Here is a 24,104-nt window from a genome sequence, read left to right on the forward strand (position 1 = left end):
TGGTTGAACTTGGGATTGACTGGGAGGCCAAAGATTTAAAAAGCAGAAGATTCTCTCAAGACATAAGTTGTGTGATAATAGTGTGGTTTGTGTGTGTGAATGAGAATTTGTAAATGTTGAATTCTAGGCTTCGACAATCATTGTCAGTGCAGATTAAGCTGCAAGTATTTATGTTCTAAAACTTAAATTATAAAGCTAGTTACGTCTTTCTAACAACTAATTTTAACGTTCATGAGCATATTTTACCTACATTACTTTTTCAGGATGTTGAGAAAGCACAGGCTGGAGGCTGGGGGCTAGATGGTTTTGAGGAAGAGGTCTTGGTGGACTCTTTCATAGAGCAAAGGGAAGCAATGCCTTCTGGGAAATGAGGTAAGTTTTAATCTAGTCTTTAAGATTAGAAGTCAAAAACAAAAATATTAAGGAAAGGAAAACTTAATTGATCTTTGAAGTATTGTTATGTGGAACTGAGTGGGACTTTTGAGGCCTTTCTTCCAGAAAACAAGGACTTGGTTGTCAGGCCTATATTAGGCCTAAACCTTGGTGCCATGTAGTTGTACTTAAATCATTTCAATGGAAAGTGTCTTAGTGATTGGATCTTCTAGTGCAGTTTGGAGTTCTTCCATTTGAAAAATGTGATATTTACATGGGATTGTTTGAATCTTGTTTTCTAGTCCCTCCCCATCACCACCCTCATAATCTGAAGGTAGATTTTTCTCTTGATAAAGGAACAAAAAAGGTGAACATCTTGTTTGTAAATAGGTATCTAGTAACTAGTGGTAAACTTGAAATGGTAGAATTCTTTAAAGCCTAATTCTAGGTAACCTTAAGAAAATGTATCTTGCCGGGCGGTGGTGGCGCACGCCTTTAATCCCAGCACTCGGGAGGCAGAGCCAGGCGGATTTCTGTGAGTTAGAGGCCAGCCTGGGCTACCAAGTGAGTTCCAGGAAAGGCGCAAAGCTACACAGAGAAACCCTGTCTCGAAAAACAAAAAAAAAAAAAAAAAAGAAAAAAAAAAAGAAAATGTATCTTAATTATTTTTGAACCTGTATTCACCTTGTTTTTTTCAAATATCTTAAGTTATATTTTCTTTTTCAGAGCTGCTTCTTATTTGGGGCTACTTTTTTTTTTTTTAATTGGGGCGTAATTCATAAAAGGGTATATTGTTTTGATGAGACTTTTTACAACTATGGCTGGATGTCTTTCTTTAGTCTTCCAAGAAGGGCCATTTTACTTTTTTAGAGTTACTTTTTAAAGTCATGAGGTCAACAACTTGGACTACTATGCATGTAAGCGCTAATGCAAATTAAAGCCCAAGTTGACCTCCAGCAGCAGTTCATTCTATGTTGACAGTGAGAGAACACTTTGCCTGTTAGGATACTGTTACTCGTGGACTGAAATGCTGAAAAAACCCCTCCCCCTATTTTGTTTTTTGCAAAAATCAAGGTATATTCTAGGGTTTCCTGGTTGACCTCAACAGATAAACTGAGATGATAGTCTTAGATCAGAAATGATCTAAATGTAGATTTACAGTCTACGTGTACAGCTGGCTAAGTGAGATCGCTTTCACAGTTCTGCATGTATCCCATCGGCTCCCCATTAGTCACTGAACTCTTAAAACTGGTATTGTAACATTATCACAATGTTTTGCGCCAATTTTATAAACTTTACAGTACAATATGTGTTCCTTTTCTGAGGCAAACCAAAGGTATATTTCTCAAGGTTCTGCTGCTATCAGCAGCGTTGATGGAGGATTTTTTATACATTTGTAATAGATAGGAATAAACCAGAAAAAAAGAAGAAAAAAAAAAGTGGTGGAGGAAAAGGTGAACACTGCAAGAATACTCAAAAGGGCTGAGAGTTGCAAACGCCAAGAATGGCTTTGCATAGTAAATGGAATAGAACAGCTCTGAACTATAGCTTACTTTTCCTGGTTTGGTCTGACAGAATGATTGAATGCTTTTGTACAAAAATCAGAGCCTTAAAAACAAGGATTTGGTGAGATTGTAAAATGGTGTGCCACTTTGGCCAAACAGTTTGGTGGTTGGTCAAAATGCAAAACATTGTTACTCTGTTACTCAACAATTCTACCCTTAGGAATATATCCTCAAACTACTGAAAATGTGCACCTATGAAACATGTACATGAAGGTTTACAGCAGTGTGTTTCTAATAGTAAAAAAGTTAAAACAACTCAAATAGCTATCAAATACTGGAGAGAAATAAAATGTGGCTTATTCATACAATAGAATATTATTAAGACATAAAAATGAATGAGAAACTGACAGATTAAATGACTTTGGTGAACCTTCATAATTTCATTTGTAGATCTTTCCATTTCTAATTTATAAATACATTTGGGGTTATAAATTATAAATGTACTGCCTCCTGTCAACATTGTATACTTCTATTTGATGATTTCTGTGTCAAACATTATATGGAAATGTTTCCAAGTATTTTCTGTATTAACTGTGAATGAATAGAACAAAATAAATTGCCTGTGATGGAAAAAAAAAAGGTAAATTATTGAATCTACTTTTAAAAAGCAACTACTAATTTTAATTTTTTTACATTGGATTGGATTTTTGTATATTGTATACAAATTTTGTATAGTGATACAAATTTGAGATTAACTTTGTTAGAACATACTGTACATAAACTTCTAATCTTGTTCAAAGTATTGTACCTACATAGCTCATTTAACAATGTAATGCAAATTACTAGTCTTTGAAAGTTATTATTACCAACTAATTAGGATATAAAGAAATGAAGGTTAGTAGTTAATCATTACAATTGAACTTGTAGTCATATTAGGTATGTTTTCAAGGTCAAACAGAAATATATTTTAGATAGATAGGTCATCTTCAAACACTTCAGAAATCTGCAGAATATGGCATTTAAGATGTTTTACTAACATAGATTACTTTTTAATGACTATGAGACATGTCTGCTCCTGGCAACACCAATCTACTTTCAGAGAAGATAATGGGCATTGAAAAACTCCATATGGAGTTTACTTTCTTTGTGGCAAAAGTTAGCCATTGGGCAAGAAAATGCCCTTGCCTCAACTGCTGACAGAATGGACAAGCAGGACACAAAACAAAGGACTGACAAACATTGCCAAGACAAGGTAGGAAGGCCATCTGTCAGCCCCAACTGCTATTCTTTCAACTTTTCAGGCTCCTCTATAACCTGTAATTCTTCCTACCTAGCCTCCATCTGGTCTGCTTCCTATCCACTTGACCAAGGCCATCAACTCTCTCAGTTCTTCTATAACCAGAGAATAAGCTCCAAACAGATGGAGAATTTTTTAAATATAAAATCTTTGCTTTTTCCTAATTAAAAATAATCATGTTCCCAGAAGAACTCCATGTTTTCCACATAGAAGCTTCAGACACTTCTTGACCTGCCTCATGGTTTCTCTCCACCAAGTACCATTACCTGCTAGTGGTCCAGGGCTTCCATCTCATGGGCCACCATTCACTCTCCCCTAAATCTCCATCTTCAGCCCAGCCAACTGCTCTAAGTCCTACAGTTTCTCCTGAAGAAACTGTTTGCCATGGGGCCTAGCAGTCAACACAAGGATGCTGCCTTCTTGACACTTGGGTTCAAAAGGATCTGGACTGACTGTGGCAATGGCTGCATGGGACCACAGAGCTCGAAGCTTGGCTCAGTGTGGATACCTCACTGCATAGGATGCATGCAGGGCAGTCAATGCTTCAGAAAATGAGTGGTTGATATTTTCCCATAGAGAAAAAATCTAGACTGAGATGATTTATAATGCAAGTTCTATCAAATTTTTTTAAAGGATAACACAAATCCTTCACAAACTCAGAAAAAAAAAGGAACATGCTTGGATCACCCTGAGATGCCACCACAGTCAGATGAAAATGCACAGGGAGTCATCATGTCAGCAGTTTCTGCACCAGATACAACACTTGTCAAAAGGCAACCCATAGTCAATACTTCAAACAGATGCAAAGGTCTCATCTCCAATACCTGTTCTAGGAATCCACAACAGCCTATCTACAACAAGCCACCTTTAACCCCAAAAGAGCTCTAGGAATCATTCACCTCCTCTCTTGTACTGAAGATGAAAAACAGAAAGCATCGAATGAAAAAGACACATAAAACTATATTCACAGAGTACATGATGCCATATATAGAAAATCCTATGAACTCACAAAACATTAAAAAAAAACCCACTGAAAGTAAATGACATCACCAAGATTCCAGGATACAAGATCAACATACAAAATCAGCTATTTTTTTATATGCAGGTATCAAGCAATTAAATTATGAAAATTTTATAGCAATTCTATTTATAATAATAGCATCAAACATGTAAAAAAAAACAAAATAAAAACTTCAAAGTATGAGAACACATTTGTAATCCCAGCACTAAGGAGACAGAAGCAGAAGAATAAGAAGTTAAAGGAATCATCCCTACATACTACAAAGCCAGCTTGGGACACTTATGACCCTGTCTCAAAAAAATAAAAGAATAATCTTTAAAATAAATTTGACCAAAAGGGCAAATTCCATGTACTTAAAATTACTAATAACACTAAAAAAAAATTCCAAATAAATGATAAACTAGTGAGCAACTATTGAGACTGCAATTCTCCCAGAGAGATTTGCAGGTTTGTTTTCCATGATTTCTTTCAAAAGCCATCACAGCAGTGCTTTGGGGAAATGCAAGATGCTACTGTAAGGCATATGTAGATTTAAGAAAACTGCATGTTGAGTGTCACGGAAAACAAGTGTTGGTGAGGATGTGAAAGAAGCAAGACCCTCACACACTGCTTCTGGGAAGTAAATGGGCACATGATTAAATTTACTACACATCCATGCGAAACATCCACACTTAATAACTTAAACAAATACTTAATAACTAAAACAAACTCAACCTAAATGTACATCATCTGAAAATCCAAACATGACACATACAATGCACTAGTCAGTAATAAACAGGACCAAACTACTAATACATGCTACTATATGGGTGAATCTCAAAATCATTATGTTAAGGGAAAGAAGCCAGACACAGTACCCATTTCATATTATATGAATGTGAAAAATGTCAAGAAAAGGTTACTCTATGGAAATAAGAAAACAAACCAATGACTATCTGCATGGAACCAGAATTGACTACAGATTAGTGTCTGAAACCATTAAACTGACGCAAATAATTGTGAATCTGAATTGTAGTCAGCACTGAAAAATTCCAAACATCACTTCATACTTAGAAACAGTGTATATATCTTCTTGGATGCCAATTTCCTAAAGCCAGGTGTGGTGGTACCTGCCTGAAGTCCTAGCTCTACCAAGACACAGGCATGACTGGTGAGTATAAAGCCAGCCTGGGATACACAGGAAGACTTTGTCTCAAGAAACAGATGATTTGCAAGTGTTTCTTGTAACAACAGAAAAGGCTCAGAAAGGCATGGTCAAGGCCCATTACAGACTCTCCAAGCTAAGGGACAGGGAGGACTTGTGTTCCAAAAGGAGGGGGCGATTTAAGAGCTGGGCCTAACTGAGCAGTGGTAGCACCTGCCTTTAATCCCAGTATTTGGGAGGCAGAGGTAGGTGAATTTGAGTTTGAGGCCAGCCTGGTCTACAAGTAAACTCCAGGATGGCCAGGGCTACACATAGAAATCCTGTCTTGAAAACCCAAAAAGAGCTAGGGCCTAATGAGAGGAATTTACATATTTAGTTACTGTAGAATTAGAGAGAGACCCTAGCTCCTAAATCTATCTTGTTTCCTGTCTCACAATGTTACCCCTCCTCTTGCACATGTTCCTAATAGAATACCATTCACCACGTTGTGATATATGTAGCCTGGAGACCCTCACCAGAGCCATATAGATACTTTGCATTCTTGACTCTCTAGAATTATGAGCTAAATAAACTATTCTTGTTTGTTTGTTTTTGTTTTTCAAGACATGGTTTCTCTGTGTAACAACCCTGGTTGTCCTGGAACTCACTTTGTAGACCAGGCTGGTCTCAAACTCTCAGAGATCACCTGCCTCTGCCTCCCAAGTGCTGGGATTAAAAGTGTGCACCACCATGCTCAACTAATAAACTATTCTTTAAAGTAACCCACCTCAGGCATTTTGTTATAGCAAAAGAAATCTAATACATTTTGTAGCACAAATTTCTAAAGGTCTTATAATAAAAACCTGGAGCCAGAATATTGGGGCAAATGCTGAAAGATCAGAGAGACAAAGGAACAAGTCACAGCTCATCTCTGACTCCTGAGTGCTAGGATTAAAGGTATGTGCCACCACTGCCTGGCCTCTATGTTTAATCTAGTACCTTGTTCTGTCCTCTAATCTTCAGGCAAATTTTATTTAGGGTACACAATATATCACCACAACATTCCTGTAGTACAGTTTGTGGTGGTGTTCTAATTGTACTGAAATGTGATTTTGATTGTATGTTAATAAATAAAGTTTCCCGGGGGTCAGAGCTATTAGAGCCATAGACAGAGTGTGGTGGCGGTGGTGGCACACACCTTTAATCCCATAGATCTCTATGTGTTCAGGGATACAGCCAGCATTGGAGACATATGCCTTTAAGACCTAGGGGGCTGTACATTCAGACAGTGACGAGGCAGTCACGTGTTTGGGTTTACAACCAATGAGAAGGCAGAATGACTGGAAAATCGATTTACAGACAGGAAGTAGATCTCTTTCGGGAAGCTGGGACACCGCCGGCGGAAGGGTGAGATTTTAGCTCTGAGCTCTGACCTCTCGGCTTTCTCTTTTACATTGTTTCTGTGTTTCTTATTTAATAAGACAGTTGGTTACATCTACAACAGTTCCTAAATGGAGAAATTATTTCAGCATAACTAAAAGAATCAATAAATGCCTAACAGAGATACCCAGATAATTTTGTAAAGTCTTTTTCCAACTAAGTCTAAAGAATAATAATAATGCTTTTTGACATTTAGCAAAAAATAAAACACTCAAGCCAGGTGTAGTGGTTCATGCCTTTAATCTCAGCACTTGGGAGGCTGCTATTCAAATCTTAGGTGGTCTTTTAATAAATAAATAAATAAAAATTAAAAAAAAAAACAGAGCCAGATATCAGAGTAAAAGCTGAAAGATCAGAGAAGCAGAACAGCCAGCCACTAGCTCTTTCCTCTATGAAATCCTCAGCCTAAAGAGAGTGAGTTCCTGTCTCCTCACGCCTTATATGCCTTCCTCTGCCCTGCCATATTACTTCCTGGGATTGAAGGTGTGTGTGCTTCCCAAGCAAAAGCATGAGATCTCAAGTGCTGGGATTAAAGATGTGTGCCACCACTGCCTGGCTCTGTTTCTCTCCTAGACAGGGTCAATCCCATGTAGCCCAAGGTGGCCTTGAACTCACAGAGATCCATATGGGTCTCTGCCTCCCAAGTGATAGGATTAAAGGTGTGTTCCACCACTGCCTGGCTCTGTTTCTCTCCTAGACGGGATCAATCCCATGTAGCCCAAGGTGGCCTTGAACTCACAGAGATCCATCTCTGCCTCCCAAGTGATAGGATTAAAGGTGTGTACCACCACTGCCTGACCTCTATGTCTAATCTAGTAGCTGGCTCTGTCCTCTGATCCTCAGGCAAGTTTATTAGGGTACACAATATATCACCACAGGAGGCAGAGGCAGGCAGATCTCTGTGAGTTCAAGACCAGTCTGATCTACATCGTGAGTTCCAGGGCAGCCCTCTGGCTACACAGTGATACCATGGGGGAGGAGGGACACCAACACCACACTCAAGTACTGTATTGTTATCGGAACCTTCGTATTCTCTTTTCTAACAATATTAGATTTTTAGTAAATCATTGAAAATTCAATTATGTCTATAAGAATTCTTTCATATTAAAAAGTTAGCTAATCAGAAACCATGAACAGGAACAGAGAATATGTATATTGTAAACTACACTAAGATTTTTAAGAAGCATTTCAGCCTGAATTCTGGTCTGAATAGAGGCTCTGCAACTCCTATTGTGGTCCTATCTCTCATGTGAGATTCCTTCGGGCCTCTCTGTGGCCTAGACTGCCCATCCAACTTCCTACTGGCCTGGCCGGCCTCCCTGAATTGGCTTTATAAATACAAGATTTGTGTAATTGTTGCTGGAACTATTTGCTGAAATATGGAAGCAGTTAAGAACCCCATTCATTTAAAATGTTCACACAGCTTCACATGGGCAGCAACAAACCCACCACAGCCACCCAAACAAAATAACACTTTTTGTTGAGAACAGAGCTTGGGAGCTAGTTCAGTTGGTAATATGCTTGCCACACAAGCATGAGAACATGAGTTCTATCTCCAAAATACATGCTTGTTGTTTTGAAAATACATGCTTGTTGTTTTGTTTTTTTGTTTGTTTGCTTGCTTGCATGGTTTGGTTTTTTGGTGTTTTGTTTTGGTCTGGTTTATTGTTTGGGGAGAGGGTGGTTAAGGTTTTCAGTGTGTAGCCCATACTTGTGATCTCAGCACTGGCGAGGCAGAGAAAGGCAGAACCCTAGGACTTGCAAAGTCGGGTGAACTTTGGACCACATGTGAAGAGGGCAGGGGACGAGAGGTAAAAGGGGTTGAGAAGAGGGGGAAGAGAGGTGGCCCACTGCTCAAAACACCTCTGGCCTCCACACACACAGCAGCCTGTTCTTCATTTGTGAGCTAACATGGCGTGAATTCTGCCATTTGGAATCACCCTAAAGGTGAGGACCATCCACAAATAGGAAACGTATGTCAATCAAGTCCGCTTAGACTCATTCAATGAGGTACAGAATTTTTTTAATTTTTTTTTTAATTTTTTTTAATTTTTTTTTTTTAATTTTTTTTTTTTTTTTTTTTTTTTTGGTTTTTCGAGACAGGGTTTCTCTGTGTAGCTTTGCGCCTTTCCTGGGACTCACTTGGTAGTCCAGGCTGGCCTCGAACTCACAGAGATCCACCTGGCTCTGCCTCCCGAGTGCTGGGATTAAAGGCGTGCGCCACCACCGCCCGGCTAGGTACAGAATTTTTTGAATCATCTCAGATTTGAGCAGAAGTCCAGGCACAAAGAGGTTCTTGCTGGAACATTGCTTAGCCTGTCCAAAGATTCTGAACACTCACTCCAAGCCCAACCACCTAAAAACTACAAAAAAAGACAGCACACTGCGCCCCTAAACCCTCTTAGGCTTTGAATGTCTTGAGGCTGTCACTCACGCAGCTGTGGGAGGGCGTCCATAGGGACCCTGGGCCAGACTGCTTTAATGGGTACCGAGCAATAAGCTTCACCTTCGCTACAGTCCTTTCAAAAGCACCTGCGGCTGCGCTGAAGCCCCAGAGATAACGGGGAGCACACCTCCAGCTTCTCTCCGGCCTGCACCAAGATTCAGTTTAGGCCTTAGGCCCCGCCCCTCAGTATCGACTCCGCCCCTCTCCGGCTCCTCTAACGTCTGGACATCCGCCCCTCGAAGTCGACCCCACGCCCTCAGGGTCAAGTTTCAGTATGGTCCCGCCCATCGCAGTCTCTCTGCCTTGGCCAAACGGGATTCAACTCCCGCTTAGCCACGCCCCGCAAGTCGGCCCCACCTCCCACCGGGCTCTGGTCCCGCCTCCTACCCTGTCCCGGCCCCGCCTCCCACCAAGCCCCGCCTCCTATCGGGTTGTGGCCACGCCTCTTTCCCGGCCCCGCCTCCCGCCCCTCCTTTCCGCTGCCCGCGCCAGCCCACTGTGGCTTCTCACCTTCCCGCCTCGGACCCCGCGCCCTGCGGGAGCGCGGCTCGCCCACGTCGAGGCTCGGCGCACGTTCTCGCGAGCCTTCTCTGTCCCAGCGGGAAATGGCGGCCTCCGCGGGTGGTCCTCGCCCTGAGCTGCCTCAGCAGATTGGGCCGCGGCGGAAAAGAAGCCACCGCCCGACTTCTGCGGCTTGAAAACCTGGCGTGGCCTCACGGTGGCTTTCTTGTTTTGACGTGTTTGGAATTTTCCCGCGGTCGTTCGGGAGTGGCGCTACGTGCGCGCACGCACCCGCGGTGCACCCTGGGATCGAACGCGCTCCCGCGGCATGACGTAAAGATCCGCCATGTCTCGGGGCGGAAGTAGACGGACGCGCGCCGTCCCTTTCCGACCGCGCCGGGCGAGTTTCTCCCTAGGAAGGGTGAGAACCGTGGGAAGTCTTGAGAGAAAGGAGTTTCCAAGATGTGTCGAGACCCTACATAGGGCGCAGCCTGCGACTTCCTAGTCGTGGGACCAACAACGAAGTTTTTTCTTTGGTTAGCGATCGCCCCGATCCCAAGTCAGGCATATGCACTGCTTAGTTCGGGTTAGGTCGCAGTGGAAACTTCCATTGGTATCTGGTGACACCTGTGTTACCCTTTATTCTTGAACTTTTAACGTTATGACAATTTGGGGGAGTCAGTTTTCGCTAATGCGGGTCCCGAGTCCTCAGGCTTGGTGGCAGGTGCTCTTACCGCTGAGCCATTTTACTGGCCCTTTTTTAAAAAAAAATTATTTTCGAATTTAGAACTGAATGGAGGTGTTTCACAGATGTTTGAATTGGAGAGAAAGAGTGAATAACCTTAAACTTATAGTTAAATCAGTGCCTCAGAACCATCAGTCATAATCATAAGAACACAACTTCTAGTGTGCTTTGAAAATAAAAAACCTGAAGTAATGGATGCATGTAATAAGTAGCTCTTATTTAAATACTCAGATAGTATGAAGACATAGCCATCTCACCAGTGAACAAATCCAGTTTATAAAGCAAGTGCTACCAAGGTTATAAAAGTTGTAAATCACAAAATGGGTGTGTTGAGTAGTAGTCACAAGTTTTTAAAATTAAGGGAGAGGGTCTGGAGATTGCTCAGCGGTTAAGAGCATTGGCTGCTCTTCCAGAGGACCTGAGTTTGAGTCACAGCAGCCACATGGCAGCCACAGCCATTGGTAACTCCTGTCCAAAGGATTCGATGCCTACCTTATGGCCTCCCTGGGCACCACACTGCACAGATATACATAAGGCAAATAACACACATACATATAAAATAACAGTTTAAAAAATGTAAAGGGAGACACCAGAGGAACCTGATCTAAAAATCAAGTGGTTAGCTATTTTTTGTACTTCCCTGAGGCTTGTGCTTTTTTGATGTGTCATTTTAGTCTAATCTAAAGAACAGCATGTATAGTAAGACTAGTGTGACACCTTGGCCTTGAAAAAGTCACAATGACAATTTTGTGTGTTAGTCTTTGTGTTTACCAGCAAAAACAATGTGAAACCAGGTTTGTTTCTTGTTTTTTAGAGAAAAATAACTGTTTTGGTACTCAGATTTGTTTTATATACTCGCAAAAAAAAAAAAAATGGCAGTCTTGACATACTCTGATTTTCTGTCAGTTTAGTAGTTAATAAAGAATTCTTGGGAATAGCTCACACCTTTAATCCCAGAACTCAGGAAACAGAGACAGATGGATCTCTGAGTTCAAAACTAACCTGGTCAACAAAGTGAATTCCAGGACAGCCAACACTACAAAGAAAAACTCTGTCTCAGAAAAATAATAATAATAATAATAGGCTATGTAACTTTAACTTCCGCATGTAAAGTGACACTGTTTAGGCCTAATTTACACTACTAAATGGGAAGCATATACTGTATAAAGATGCAAATTTTAATTCACAGATTTTCATAGGTGTTCATTCTATGCAGCATCCATATGTATAGAGCTGTTCTCACTAATTATTTTTAGCAGTAGTGAGGCCACCTTGTGGTATGTCCAATGTGTTTTCTGAAAACAAATGCTTTAGTATAAATATTTTGAATTAGCAAAAACTGAATATGGGTTTTTGAAAATAGTTTTGGTTGTGGTGTAAGAGAGCAACACAAATACTGTGGCAAAATGAAAATGACAAATTTAGATGAAATGTGTTACAACGTTTAAGGTTTTACATTCGAGAGAGAAAATGGAAAAACCAGCAGCTGAAGGCTGCAAAATTGCTGCCTTAATCAAACTTTCCTTCAAATTTCAACAAATGTATAGCAATACCTGTCTTGGATTCCACATTGTGAACAGAATTGTAGTAAGAGTCCTTGCACAGTGAGTTAAGATACACACCTAGCTCCCAGACAAGATTGGGCACCTGCATACTTGCTCGTGGCTTTGATAGTTTATGCCTTTGGTGTGTCAAGCATATCTCGTGTATTTACTAGTTTTGCCCTCGGTATTTCAAATGTATCTTCTGTGCTTAAGTCCCAATGCGGGGTAGATTACTTCCCTTGCATTCATTCCTTTAAGCCTCACATTGACCATACATGGTAGGTAGTATTTCTGTTTGACAGAGAACCAGATTCACAGAGCTGTGTTTCCTAGCAGGTGTCAGAATCAAGCTTCAAAACCAGGTCAGTTGTCTTTTTACTGTTGGTTGTGTGCCTGCTCGCCCCTAAGTTAGCCGAGAAGAAAATGGGAGCTGGGAACATGTGACCCAAGAGGATTTTATACACTACACTAACATTATTCCAGCTAAAATATCTTGGCTGAGAAAATATACACTGAATTAGAGAAGAAAACTATATGAACAGCACATGTCAAAGAAAAAGCTTCAAGAGATGCATGCAGCAGGTAATGAAGGTTTGATCACTGTCCAGAGAGGAAAAGAACCCTGATAGAAGAAGGGGCTACAGGAATAAAAGTTTATGGGCAAGGGAAGTCCTTTCTCTCCAGATACACCTACATACCACTCCCTGGCCTCTGTTGGAAGAATATACTTAGGAAGATGTTCCACATGCACAGTCTTCTATCTGTTGTGGTCTCACAGTCTTAACTTTGTGATGGTACAAAGGCATGGCCAGCAGACGCTGTAATTTGAAGGTGGAGCCCCAAGGGAACCCATTTTGAATTTTTATCTTTTCCAGGCTAGTGACATTCAGTAGTCCTCTTGTGGTGCTGGAAACTGCTGCCACAGTTACTGGGAACCATACAGTCACAAGGGGAAACCACTGATGTTATCTGGGGTGCTGTATTGCTGAGCTACAGTGTTGAGTAGGTCAGGTATATTACACACATTTTGATCTGTGATCTTTGATGTTTACAGTGGGTTATATCAGAAAGGAATATCATCGTAAGTAGAGGAAAGTCTGTGCTACTAGGAGAACACCTTCCCAAGTGCTGGAGAGTCTTCCATACACATACTTGCCACATCTAATTGAATGGTGTAGAAACCTGACCCTAGCTGCCCCAATAGAACCGCTCCTGCAGAATCTGGAATCCCTCGGTCCCTGTGCATACACAAGTCGGAGAACAAGGTCAAACAATGTAAGTAGCAAAGAAAGCTGACTGACAGAAAAGACAGGAAGTTGAAAGTCTAAAGATACAGTAGCTTTCATCCCCAACTTTCTAATTTTAAGGCCTTTTTTGGGGGGGGGGGCAGGGGACAGGGTCTCATTCTGTACCTCTGGCTGTCCTGGAACTCATTCTATTAGACCAGGCTGTCCTCAGACTCACAGAGATCCACCTGCCTTTGCCCCCCCCCCCTGCAGTGCAATTAAAGGTAAGCAACACCACACCAGGCCTTTTTTTAAAAAATTATTTTATGTGTATTGGTGTTTTGCCTGCATGTATGTCTATATGAAGGTGTTAGGTCCCCTGAAACTGGAGTTATAGATAGTTGTGAGCTGTCACATGGGTGCTAGAAATTGAGCCAGTGCTCTTGACCACTGACCCATCTCTCCAAGCCCCAAGCCCAGCCTTTTAAGACCACTTTTGTGTGGTGATATTTTTGTGTATGCTCTAACAAATAAAGCATGCCTGGAGATCAGAAGGCAAAGCCAGCCACTAGTTAGCTATAGAGGCCAGGCAGTGGTGGCACACACCTTTAATCCCAGTACTTGGGATCTCATGCCTTTGCTCCCAGTACTTGGGAGACACACATGCCTTTAATCCCAGCACTAGGGAAGTTGAGACAAGAAGTGATATGACTAGGCAGAGAGAGGAATATAAGGCAGGAAGAGACAGGAACTCGGTCCTTTTGGCTAAAGAGTTGGTGAGGTGAGAGGTGGCTTTGTCTTATTCCTTTGTCTCTCTGATCTTTGAGCATTTACCCCAATATCTGGCTCCAGGTTTTTATTAAGACCGATTAGGATTTGTGTTACAGTTTTAAGTCAAGCTAACTATAGTATTGTTTTTTGTTCTTAGCTGTCCACACAATTTTCCATATGCTTGTAACCATCGTGCCTTTCCCTAGCTGATTTCAAAGACAAACTACTTGGAGTTATAGATAACTCTTTGTGTGTCTCTGGGTGTTAGGAGTCTGGCCAGTCCTACTTTGTAAGTTCACCAATGAGTGCCCAGTGAAAACCAACCATAGGGGAAGCAAAGCATCTTTTCCTTACCCATCCTCACAAAAAAACAGTAACAAGAGCACAGCATAAAAGTTTTAAGTTTCACATGACATTGGGACCCAAGGAAGTAATGAACCCTGGGAATCTTTATGCTAATTTTGGTGAAAAGTAGACAGTCAGGGGGAGGGAGAATATAATCTGCTAATCATGAACTAGGGAACATTAGCAGGGTCTGGGAGGGTCTCAGAATCTATTTTAAAAGTTTAGAAAACTCTTCCTAGGCTGTATAACCTGTTTCAGGGGAAGAAAATCACAACCTTCCAGCTTTTCCTAGTACATAGATGCCAGTAATCACAGAAGCTGCCTGCTTTGGCTAACAATAAAGAAAAACAAGTTTCTGTTTTGTTGAAATGAGCATTAATTTAAGTGCCTGTAGCTTTCTACAGGGCTAAGATGAAGCACTGTAATAAAGTCAGATTTCTGTGGTTAAAGAAAACCCGTGTACTCTGCTGTAAGCTTGGTCTAGAAAAAAGAACCATCCTCAAGTTAATGGATAGCTGCTTTTCCTGCAGAGCCCATCAGTGGGTACCTAGATGTTACATGAGAATATCCAAGAGTAGCAAATGTCATTTTAAAATCGGTAGGGGTATTGAAGCCTGAATTATAAAGACAGGTAACCTATCTACTTACTAAAAACATGTGAAGGCTGAAGATCAGAGGAACAACCCTAGCCCTGTGGAATTTCTAACAGGATTCCAGAAACCAAAAATCTGTGTTTTCCCCATTGAGCAATGAATGACATGTACACTCTTTCAGAAGAACGTGCAACCAATTTTAGCCCAGTTTTATTTAGGTCAGTAAACACATACATTCTTATTTAGAGCATACATCCCACCAGTCCTGGTGTGTTGTAACTAATTTAGCACATTTTTATTGCCTGCAGAAAGTAATAAGTTACAGTTTTAAATGAGCACATGGCTTAAAAATAGTTTTCCTCATAAGTATTTAATAATGACTCACTTAGCATGAAATTAATATTAAAGAATTGCTAAGAATAAGCACTTAAAAATTCCAGTTGAAAAAGGAAGAAATTATGCACATTTGTGATTTGATTAATTCTGGCAACCATTAACTCAGAAAAAAGCAAATTCCATCCTATTCCTGTGTCAGTTACAGATTGACCCTTTAATCGCCAAATGTTTTCCAATAATGGAGTTGACTGCATCTTGCTTATTCCTATGCTAAATGAAGATTCTAGTCTGTTCAACTCGTGTGTGTGTGTGTGTGTGTGTGTGTGTGTGTGTGTGTGTGTGTGTTATACAGTACTTTAGTTCTTAGAGATCCACAGGAGTGAAATGTGCTACTTGTCTTTTAGACTCGACATAAACTACTTAAGGGAAGGAAGGTTTGTTTTTTCCCTCCGACTCCTTGGTTTCTCAACATCATGAACTTATGCAAAACATCATGGCAGCAGGAAGCATGTAGAAGAGAAACTTCTACACCCCTATGAGAGACAGGAAGCAGAGAGAGAAGAAAGGACCCTGACCAAATACAACTGTCAAAAACACACCCACCCACATCTGCTTCCACGTAGGCCTCACCTCTCTCAACGTTTTTACTACTTTCCAAAGTAGAACTGCCAGCTGTGGGCCAAGCATTCAACACTTAAGCCTCTGTGAGATGTTTCATATTCAAACCACAACAGGCAAGTGTGAGAAGCTAACATGTCATGGTTACTACAATCCCACTACTTATGAGCTTCAGGTATAGGATTGCTGTAAGTTCCAGGTCAGTCTGGGATACACAGTAAGACTCAATCTCAAAACCTCAGAAGGAATATATATATATCATAGCAAGCATTTCTGTTTTGGACACTTTGTCAGGCACTCTATATTCACCATATCATTTGATCTATAACTCTATAAATTGTAAGTAAAATAAAAGTGTTGCTCCTAGTTTGTACACTAGCCAATAAATAATGCATCAGAATAAATCTTTTATGGTGCTGGGGATTAAACCAAGCCTTCAATCATACTAGACAAGTGTTGTACCACTACATCCTCAGCCCCAAAAGAAATCACTTTAGCTCAAAACAAAACAAACAAACAAACAAAAAGAAACCACTACAGCAAGTGGCATGGTGTTATTGATAGAAAATATTTCCCCAGATGTTTGGCAATCTGAAAACTCCATATTATGCTTTGGCTAACAATAGCCAAATAGTCTTCCTGCAGGCTCTTTCGTGCTCTTTGCTTCCTGTACCAGTTTCCTGTGTCTGTTGTGGCAAATGACCAAATTGAATGGTTGAAAACAAAATTATTTTTCTATGCTTCTATAAGTCAGGGATCCCATGTCAGACCCAGTAGTCTAAAATCAAGATGTCAGTAGGCTTTTGTCCCTTGTAGAAATCCAAGCAGAAAATGTTTCTGTGCTGAAGTCTCCTTGCTCCTGGAGGCTATCTGCTTTCCTTAGCTAATGCTCCCAACAGCCAGTCTCTTCCTCTTGGATTCTGACCAACTTCCTGCTCTCTTGTAAGGATTCTTGTGATGCTTCTGCCCACTCCAGTAATTCAGGATAATCTCCTCACCTGAAAATGGTTGCCCTACTCAGATTGACAGAGTCTCTTTTACATAGAAGGCAATATATACACAAGTTACAGGACACTGTTGTGGAGTAGACCCCATCCCACTAACACCATTTCCAAAGTACTGAAGGCAGTTTCACCGTGTGGAATCCTCAAAAAACCTTTTCCTTTATGCACGAGCTGTGTTTCTTATAGTCTGTAATGATAGATGATGCCATTAATATTTCGGTCATTTGCTTCTGGCCACTCCACTGCTACTGGCTTCAATGTCCAAGTAAGTACTGCACATTAATGACAGTAATGCTTGTGCCTGATACTAACCAACCGAGGAAGAAAAAAACAAGCAGGCTCAATTTCAACAAAATTCCAATCTGAGCTAGTATCAGAAGTCTTCTTGGGGTTTGATTTCATAGCTCCTGTAAATGGCTTTCATTTCTTTTTTTTTCCTCATTGGATTTGCATCGCTACTTGTAATCTCATGCAAAAACATGTGCAAATATCTCCCTTCTCAGTAAGGCCACCTAGTTCTTGTTTCTCCCCTGTGGACACAGGGTCCCACTATGCAGCTTTGGCTGGCCTGGAATTCACTGAGAGCCTCCTGCCTCTGATTCCCAAGAGCTAGGAAAAAAGGTGTGCACCACCACACCCAGCTCATCATAACCTTCTTAAGAGCAGAATCTAGGTCTTTTTAAAAGTCTCTCTCAAGCTCTGGCAAAATATTGAATCAGGAAGAGGGAATAAGTACCCTGAAGTTGCATCTGGCCTGCAGGCTTCTTTTGTTTAGCTTGAAGAGCATTTGAGGGAAATTTTTAATTGAAAACATTTAGAAATCAGAAAAATTTACTTAGAATCCTTATTTCTAATTGCCTGATAAATTGGGCAGTCTGATAACCCTGTGCCACCATTTCTTCCTAACATGAGCTGGAGGTGAGTGCAAATGCCTGCCTCAGGCAGACAGGTTCTCTAGCTTAGTGGTCTCTGGTCAGCTCAGAATGGCCTCTAGGTGGTCAGATTCCTGTGCTAGGGCTGAGAAGATGATTCAGTAGGTAAAGTACTTGCTGTGCAAGCTTGAAAACCCAAGTCCAGATCTAAATCCCCATATAAAAAGCCAGGCACTGGGGAGGTAGAAACTGGAGGATCCCATAGGCTTGGAAGCCAACCAGTCTAACTGAACTCAGTGACCTCTAGGTTCAATGAGAGAGACTGACTCAAAAGGAGGTGGGGGAGTGGAAAGCAATAGAGGAAGACACCTGATCCTGGTCTCTGATTTTCACATGCACACACTTGGGAACTCATGAGCACATATACCACACATGAAAATAGATTTAAGAATCCTTAGTGCTATTCTAGTATTACTCCTTTTGGTTTTCAAGTGTGGAAATTGCTTGCTAAGCCTAAATTTGACCCAGAAACTGTTTGGGGGTATTTTCACACAAGGTTTTGATATTTTTATTGTCCTCTAAAACAGTGATTCTCAAACAGTGATTCTCAGCCTTCCTTATACTGCCACCCTTTAATACAGTTCCCCATGTTGTGGTGACCCCCAACCATCAAATTACTTTCATTACTACTTCATAACTGTAATTTGCTATTGTTATTAATCATAATGTAAATATCTGTGTTTTCCAATGGTCTTGGGTGACCCCTGTGAAAGAATCATTCGACCCTCAAAAGGGTCTCCACCCACAGAATGAGAACTGCTGCTCTAGAGCCATGGCAATCAAAGTATAACCCATGAACCAGCAGCATGTTGTCAACTGGGGTACTAATGTGATGAGACTTGAGCCAGACTGTGATGTAGGGTAGGAATGGGTTTAAAGGTCAGCTTCGGAGGAGGTCTACTTCAACCTGTTGATTTTTTTCATTTAAGCTTTCAGTAGAGATCTTACTAAGAGGGAACATAGGGGAAGATATAAAAATGACATAAGGTAGATTACTGAATCTATTATGAAAAGAAAAAATACTTTTACAAAGGAACTACTTGTTTTAAATAAGATAAGTAATAAAAAATTTTTTTGTCTGAGTTTATCAAATGTTACTGTACTGGACATTGTTAGTATATAGTGGAGTTTTTTATCTGAATCTGCCAAATGTTAATGGACTAGACATCGTTAATGTAATCTTGACTGTGTAAATTGTATATACTTACTGGATATAATTTTTCATGTATTGGTTATAAGCTTTTTTAATTTTAGACAAAAAAGGAGAAATGTGGTATTGTGTTCCCCAAAATATTGTACACCCTAATAAACTTATCTGGGGTCAGAGACAGAACAGCCGCTAGATACAAAAACTAGAAAATGGTGGTACTCACACCTTTAATCCTAGCACTCGAGAGGTAGAAATCCTTCTGGATCTCTGTGAGTTCAAGGCCACATTGGAAACCGCCAGGCATGGTGACACATGCCTTTAATCCCAGAAAGCGAGCCTTTAATCCCAGGGAGTGATGGCAGATAACAGAAAGGTATATAAGGCATGAAGACCAGGAACTAGAAGCATTTGGCTGGTTCGGCTTCAGGCTTTCGAGCAGCAGTTCAGCTCAGAGCCATTGGGATGAGGACTTAGAGGCCTTCAGTCTGAGGAAACAAGACCAGCTGAGGATCCAGCGAGTTGAAGTAGCTGTGGCTTGTTCTGGTTCTCTGATCTTCCAGTGTTCACCCCAATACTTGGACTCAGGTTTGATCTTATTAATAAGAACTTTTTAAGATTCATGCTATAGTAAGATAACACAGATATTTTGGAAAGTCCCTAAAACTTGAGCCAATCAGAATTGTACCCATACTAGCACCCCTAACTGATGTAACCTTGTCATTTTTGCCTTTAAAAACTGAGCTTGCAGAGGGGAAGGCGCCTCCTCTAGCCTCTGCTGTATCTGGGTGTTCGACAAGGTCCCTGCTGTGTGACTTGAACTGCTCCAATAAACCTTGCTTTTGCATTTCAGTGGGTTCATGTCTCTGGTGGTCTCTTCGGAGGTCTCACACCCAGGGCACACCACCACTCACTTGTAGCTTTGTTACTATAGGTCTTTGCCTTTGTTGGAGTCAGAAAAGGACCCAGCAGTGGGCTTCTTACATTTTAAATCTTCTCTCAGTTCCTTTTTGTAGTCTGCCCTCTGCCTGGAAGACATAAGCCTGAGCTGCTATTAAGGGACGCTCCCAGCTTTCAAAGACTTAGATTCTCATTAGCTGCTTCCCTCTGCATCCCCCTCCAGTCATCCCTCGACCTCCCTCATTGCTGACCTCTGCCTGTTCTCCATTACCCTCAGCCAGCCAGGCCTCCCCAGGGTGTCTTGCAGATCACAACTCCAGATGTGGACTGACTGGCAAGCACCTATTAGAAGATTATTTTCCTTAATCAGGACACCATATAAATGCAGATCTCATTAGTTAGTTCCTTCTCCAGCTTACACTTGCCTTATTCTCTACTGGAAATCAACTACAATACCTACTGGTGTGTCTGTATATGTGTGTCTATTCCCCCATATAAAGTAATCCTGGTTGGGTGCTTTTCAGTGTGATTTCTGAACCTCAGCACACATTTCTGCTTTTATCTATGCACTAAACTTCAGTGGGCCGATTTCTGATCATCCATACACTCTCTTTGAATTCTGAGCTTTACATGCCTTACAAATTGAAGAAGCACATCTCTGGACTGCAAAGCTTAATATGGCATGCCAAAGCACTTGACAGAGGCCTGCCTTTTCATGTAATGTTGACACATTACCTCCTGACCTCTCTGGTCGAATCAACTATAAATCCACAGACCTGGACCCCAGGCCTTGAAACTCCATGTGCTCCCTGAGAGCACCATGGAAGGCTTTGAGAATTGGCTGTCTAAAACAAAGAGACTTCCTTCACCTCCAGGCCTTTGTTGTCATGATATCCTAAATGTTGTATCTCAAGCATGAAATACAGCCTCAAACTCCTAGATGAGATGGTTCTGGGAGCAGCACCAGCAGTCCTTTGCTCACAAACCAATAATTTCTAATCTTGTCTTTTAAGAAAATTTCACTTAAGTTGATTTATGCTGGTGTTTTTTAGATGAGGGTTTCACTATGCTGCCCAGACTAGTCTCAAACTCCTAGATTTAATCAGTCTTGCCTCAGGCTCCTGAATAACTGGGACTATACAGCCTCAGGCCACAGTGCCAGTACTTGTTTATCTTTGCATTCTATCTTCTCTGTGTGACATTTTAAGCAAACATCCAATGACTTATTTATCTCTTAGGAACACATTTTCTTATAAAATTCTTTATCAATCTCTTCAAATGTTTCTATTACATTTCACTGGGGGGAGAATATACATGCTACAGCACATATTAGGCAGCACCTTCGGATCTCTGTGGTATTCCATTTGTTTCCTGAGCATAGGTAGCCTTCTAAAGGCATGTGCTGCTTGCCTGCATGATTGAGAATGACGGCTCCATATGAGCCTCTGTAGGGACAGCAGCACTAATTTCAGAATAACCCTACTGCACCAGTGCCCACACTTAAAACAGTGATATCAGGCCAGGCCAGGCCTTTAATGCTAGCACTTGAGAGGCAAAGCAGGTGAATCCCTGTGAGTTCCAGATCATCCTGATCTATATAGAGATCTGCAGGCCAGATAGGACTACATAATGAGATACTGTCTCAAATTGATTAATTAAATAGAATATCCTGTTTTTAAATGAACAAATATAAATTATTGATTACTAAAGTCATTGTGAAGTGATACAATCAAATATTTCTGGATTTTTTTGTTGTTGTTATTGTTGTTTGGTTGTTGGGCTTTTATTTTGTTTTGGGAAATTCTCCATGATCCTTAGAGAGAGCCCAGGAGTTAGGAAGCTTTAGGCAAACAAAATCTAACACTCAAAGCACTCTGCTCTATGTACCAGTTACCCTTTCTTATTAACCTCCCATCCTCAAATTATGCCAGGGAGTAAGGACCAGCGTGTGACAGGCATGTGGGTGAGGGCAGGGCTGTAAAATGCAGTTACAGAGCAGAGGGTTAGCCTGCAACAACCGCCAATGTTTATCCCGAACCTTCCTCTGAACCTCTCAGGAATTTATAAATTTTATCTCTTTCATCTTCCAGAGTGAGTGGGTGGCGGGGTTCCTGATGTTCATCTGCCATGTATTTTCTCTGTGATACAATAAAATTAAATGCCAGCAAAAGACCTTCAGAAAGCAGTTTGGTGAGGAAAGAGATTAGTTTTAATGTATACCCTCAAGAACAACACAGAGCACGCTGCACTCTGCTATGTGTCTGGAATAATCTTCACAGAATTCTGAGCTCCAAGGTGATGGGATCCTAAGAAACAGTGATAACTCTGGCTGGCTTGAGCTGGGGAGACTTCAATCTGCATGCTTTTTTTTAAAGATTTATTTTATATGTATAACTGTTTTGCCTGCATGTGTGTCTATGCAGCACAGGCATCCCTGGGTGCCTACAGAGACCAGAAGAGGAGACTGGATGCCCTGGAGCTGAAGTTATTAATGATTGTTGATCACCATGTGGCTGCTAGACACTGAATCTGCTTCCTCTGGAAAAGAGGCCAGTGCTCTCAACAACTGAGCCATTTCTCCAGACCCATGGATTCACACATTCTTAAATGAAATCTAAAATCTCACATATGACGTCCTCAAATAAACATGTGTATATATGTAGACTAAACCCTTTAATAATAAAGGCCAAAGGGGTGTGGTGGTATATTTCATCCCCATTATATTTTGCACCCTAGTAAAGCTTATCTGAGGATCAGAGGAAAAAGCCAGCCACTACAGTAAACATAGAAGTCAGGCAACAGGTAGCACATACCTTTAATCCTATCACTCGGGAGGCAGGGATCTTTCTGGATCTCTGTGAGTTCAAGGCCACACTGGGAATAGAGCCAGGAGCGGTGGCACATGCCTTAAATTCCAACACTAGTTAAGCATAAAGGTCTGAAGGTCTGTACAGACAGACAGGAAGTGATGTAACTGGACTGAGAGAGGAAATGGGATGGCAGAATAGAAAGGCATATAGGCGTGGGTATACAGGAAGTAGGTCTCTTTGGAGACTGAGGTGTTGGTGAGGTGAGGTTGTCTGTGGCTTGTCCTATTTCTCTGATCTCTTAGTTTTTCACCCCAATATCCGTCTCCAGGTTTTTATTAATAAGACCACTTAGCAATTCATCCTACAAAGGGGCCAGATGTCTTCACTCTCTTGGTGTTCCCAGTGCTCTTCAGGAGGCATTTACTGTGGTTTTACCCTCCATGTTTCTTTGCAAACCTCAGAAGTCATTGGAGAAAAAAAGTGTGAATTCATAGTCATAAACATGAAAATATGTAAATTTAATAAATATTGACCAGGGAAGAGAAATGGAGAGCAGAGGCCTGTTGAGCTGTATGGCTCTGAATACCTCCAACGTGTGCTTCCTTCATCTGGGTGGCTGATCACTTCATATTCCAGATATATTTCTAAACTACTAAGAGTTCTTACGGCTTTTAAAGGGAGTCATTCTGCTCCTGTCTCTGGTTCTACAGACTTAATGTCTTTAAGAATTTTGGTTCTTCAGGGTGTGGTGGTGCATGCATTTAATCCCAGCACACAGGAGGCAGAGGCAGGCAGATCTCTGTGAGTTTGAAGCCAGTCTGGTCCTCAGAGCTAGTTCCAGGACAGGCAGAGCTATACAGAGAAACCCTGTCACCAAAAAAAACAAAACAAAACACACACACACACACACACACACACACACACACACACACACACACATCAGACCCTGGGGCTGGAGAGATGGGAGATATGGCTCAGTGGTTAAGATCACTAGTTGTTCTTCTAGGGGATCTGAGTTCAGTCCTCAGCACCTGATGTTTCTCAACCACCTGTAATTCCAGTCCTGGGAATCTGGTGTCCTCTTCTGGCCTTGGTGGGTACCAGGCACACCTGTGGTATACAGACATATATTCAGGCAAAACACCCATATGCATAAAATAATATAAGAAAATAAATAAATATATAAGTCATCTGGTTTAAAGAAAAAAGACTATTAATAACCTTTGACCATATTTTGTTTGCCATCTCCACGTGTAGTTTTTTTTCTTAAGTTGGTTAGGTAGTGCCACCTTCCAGGCAGCACATCCCTTTCCATGCGAGATGAACAGACAATAGAGAAGGCAAAGGGTCTCTAGCACTCACATGCTTCTTCTAATTGGGAAAAAAGCTGGACTTCAGCTTCTCATTGGCCAGCAGGCCCAAATGAAG

The 24,104-nt window shown here is 41.2% G+C and overlaps 1 protein-coding gene across 5 annotated transcripts in view; it reads right to left on the reverse strand.

Moving 5' to 3' along the window:
• The window catches only part of Fancc (FA complementation group C), a 184,035-nt gene extending 173,985 nt beyond the window's left edge, over window positions 1-10,050 (reverse strand). For 3 of the 5 annotated variants that reach the window (XR_013051712.1, XM_076573540.1, XM_006981726.4), the window contains exon 1: window positions 9,715-10,050. The gene's annotated coding sequence lies outside the window, so the exon portion shown is untranslated. The remainder of the gene's footprint in view (window positions 1-9,714) is intronic. The other 2 variants (XM_076573541.1, XM_076573539.1) reach the window with 2 other exon arrangements.
• Between the last annotated feature and the right edge of the window lie 14,054 nt (window positions 10,051-24,104).

This window comes from Peromyscus maniculatus, chromosome 5 (assembly GCF_049852395.1).
Source record: "Peromyscus maniculatus bairdii isolate BWxNUB_F1_BW_parent chromosome 5, HU_Pman_BW_mat_3.1, whole genome shotgun sequence".
NCBI lineage: Eukaryota > Metazoa > Chordata > Mammalia > Rodentia > Cricetidae > Peromyscus > Peromyscus maniculatus.